The following is a 2500-nucleotide window of genomic DNA, read 5'->3' on the forward strand; positions in this document are numbered from 1 at the left end:
TCCTTTGCCCTGTTCAAATGATGAAAGGAAATAAAGTTTGTATTTTATCCAACTACCTGTGCTAAAAAGTGATGGGAACAGTGTTTGTAATTTCTTCTACTTTTTCAGTGACACAAAGTTCAAGCTGCTTATCTAATTGGTGAAAATGCAATGTCTGTTTATCACACTCACTTTGACTATATATGTTGTAGCAAGAGATTGTTTCTCGCTTACGGCCATACCAGCCTGGGTACGCCCGATCTCGTCTGATCTCGGAAGCTAAGCAGGGTCGGGCCTGGTTAGTACTTGGATGGGAGACCGCCTGGGAATACCAGGTGCTGTAAGCATTTTGTCCACGAGGGTGTGCTCTTGCACTATTTCATCAGCAACACTGCCTTGTATTAAGCATTTAATGATGAATTGACTAAATGTCTGTTTTATCAGACTCACTTTGACTATATATGTTGTAGCAAGAGATTGTTTCTCGCTTACGGCCATACCAGCCTGGGTACGCCCGATCTCGTCTGATCTCGGAAGCTAAGCAGGGTCGGGCCTGGTTAGTACTTGGATGGGAGACCGCCTGGGAATACCAGGTGCTGTAAGCATTTTGTCCACGAGGGTGTGCCCCTGCACTATTTCATCAGCAACACTGCCTTGTAGTAAGCATTTAATGATGAATTGACTAAATGCAGCTTCCTGCCTTTTTAATAGGATCAAATTTCCTTGTGTTTTCAATTAGCATCTGCCTTGTATTTATAAGACAAACAAGAATATTGTTGCTGAATGCAGCTTGTGTGTGCTTTGTGCTCCTTTGCCCTGTTCAAATGATGAAAGGAAATAAAGTTTGTATTTTATCCAACTACCTGTGCTAAAAAGTGATGGGAACAGTGTTTGTAATTTCTTCTACTTTTTCAGTGACACAAAGTTCAAGCTGCTTATCTAATTGGTGAAAATGCAATGTCTGTTTATCACACTCACTTTGACTATATATGTTGTAGCAAGAGATTGTTTCTCGCTTACGGCCATACCAGCCTGGGTACGCCCGATCTCGTCTGATCTCGGAAGCTAAGCAGGGTCGGGCCTGGTTAGTACTTGGATGGGAGACCGCCTGGGAATACCAGGTGCTGTAAGCATTTTGTCCACGAGGGTGTGCTCTTGCACTATTTCATCAGCAACACTGCCTTGTATTAAGCATTTAATGATGAATTGACTAAATGTCTGTTTTATCAGACTCACTTTGACTATATATGTTGTAGCAAGAGATTGTTTCTCGCTTACGGCCATACCAGCCTGGGTACGCCCGATCTCGTCTGATCTCGGAAGCTAAGCAGGGTCGGGCCTGGTTAGTACTTGGATGGGAGACCGCCTGGGAATACCAGGTGCTGTAAGCATTTTGTCCACGAGGGTGTGCTCTTGCACTATTTCATCAGCAACACTGCCTTGTATTAAGCATTTAATGATGAATTGACTAAATGTCTGTTTTATCAGACTCACTTTGACTATATATGTTGTAGCAAGAGATTGTTTCTCGCTTACGGCCATACCAGCCTGGGTACGCCCGATCTCGTCTGATCTCGGAAGCTAAGCAGGGTCGGGCCTGGTTAGTACTTGGATGGGAGACCGCCTGGGAATACCAGGTGCTGTAAGCATTTTGTCCACGAGGGTGTGCCCCTGCACTATTTCATCAGCAACACTGCCTTGTAGTAAGCATTTAATGATGAATTGACTAAATGCAGCTTCCTGCCTTTTTAATAGGATCAAATTTCCTTGTGTTTTCAATTAGCATCTGCCTTGTATTTATAAGACAAACAAGAATATTGTTGCTGAATGCAGCTTGTGTGTGCTTTGTGCTCCTTTGCCCTGTTCAAATGATGAAAGGAAATAAAGTTTGTATTTTATCCAACTACCTGTGCTAAAAAGTGATGGGAACAGTGTTTGTAATTTCTTCTACTTTTTCAGTGACACAAAGTTCAAGCTGCTTATCTAATTGGTGAAAATGCAATGTCTGTTTATCACACTCACTTTGACTATATATGTTGTAGCAAGAGATTGTTTCTCGCTTACGGCCATACCAGCCTGGGTACGCCCGATCTCGTCTGATCTCGGAAGCTAAGCAGGGTCGGGCCTGGTTAGTACTTGGATGGGAGACCGCCTGGGAATACCAGGTGCTGTAAGCATTTTGTCCACGAGGGTGTGCTCTTGCACTATTTCATCAGCAACACTGCCTTGTATTAAGCATTTAATGATGAATTGACTAAATGTCTGTTTTATCAGACTCACTTTGACTATATATGTTGTAGCAAGAGATTGTTTCTCGCTTACGGCCATACCAGCCTGGGTACGCCCGATCTCGTCTGATCTCGGAAGCTAAGCAGGGTCGGGCCTGGTTAGTACTTGGATGGGAGACCGCCTGGGAATACCAGGTGCTGTAAGCATTTTGTCCACGAGGGTGTGCTCTTGCACTATTTCATCAGCAACACTGCCTTGTATTAAGCATTTAATGATGAATTGACTAAATGTC

At 43.6% G+C, this 2500-nt stretch overlaps 7 non-coding genes across 7 annotated transcripts; all 7 read left to right on the plus strand.

Annotated features, from left to right (window-relative positions):
* The first annotated feature begins 207 nt into the window (after positions 1-207).
* On the plus strand, positions 208-326 carry LOC145872085 (5S ribosomal RNA). Its single transcript, XR_014387717.1, has one exon. It is a non-coding gene; the product is annotated as a 5S ribosomal RNA (ribosomal RNA).
* A 139-nt stretch (positions 327-465) lies between these two features.
* Positions 466-584, plus strand: LOC145872086 (5S ribosomal RNA). Its single transcript, XR_014387718.1, has one exon. It is a non-coding gene; the product is annotated as a 5S ribosomal RNA (ribosomal RNA).
* A 409-nt stretch (positions 585-993) lies between these two features.
* Positions 994-1112, plus strand: LOC145872087 (5S ribosomal RNA). The gene has a single exon (XR_014387719.1). It is a non-coding gene; the product is annotated as a 5S ribosomal RNA (ribosomal RNA).
* Positions 1113-1251: 139 nt separating this feature from the next.
* Positions 1252-1370, plus strand: LOC145872088 (5S ribosomal RNA). The gene has a single exon (XR_014387720.1). It is a non-coding gene; the product is annotated as a 5S ribosomal RNA (ribosomal RNA).
* A 139-nt stretch (positions 1371-1509) lies between these two features.
* LOC145872090 (5S ribosomal RNA) lies at positions 1510-1628 on the plus strand. Its single transcript, XR_014387722.1, has one exon. It is a non-coding gene; the product is annotated as a 5S ribosomal RNA (ribosomal RNA).
* A 409-nt stretch (positions 1629-2037) lies between these two features.
* LOC145872091 (5S ribosomal RNA) lies at positions 2038-2156 on the plus strand. Its single transcript, XR_014387723.1, has one exon. It is a non-coding gene; the product is annotated as a 5S ribosomal RNA (ribosomal RNA).
* A 139-nt stretch (positions 2157-2295) lies between these two features.
* On the plus strand, positions 2296-2414 carry LOC145872092 (5S ribosomal RNA). Its single transcript, XR_014387724.1, has one exon. It is a non-coding gene; the product is annotated as a 5S ribosomal RNA (ribosomal RNA).
* The last annotated feature ends 86 nt before the right edge of the window (positions 2415-2500 follow it).

The sequence above is a fragment of the Salmo salar genome, unplaced genomic scaffold, assembly GCF_965601325.2.
Source record: "Salmo salar unplaced genomic scaffold, fSalSal1 ptg000293l, whole genome shotgun sequence".
NCBI classification, from domain to species: domain Eukaryota; kingdom Metazoa; phylum Chordata; class Actinopteri; order Salmoniformes; family Salmonidae; genus Salmo; species Salmo salar.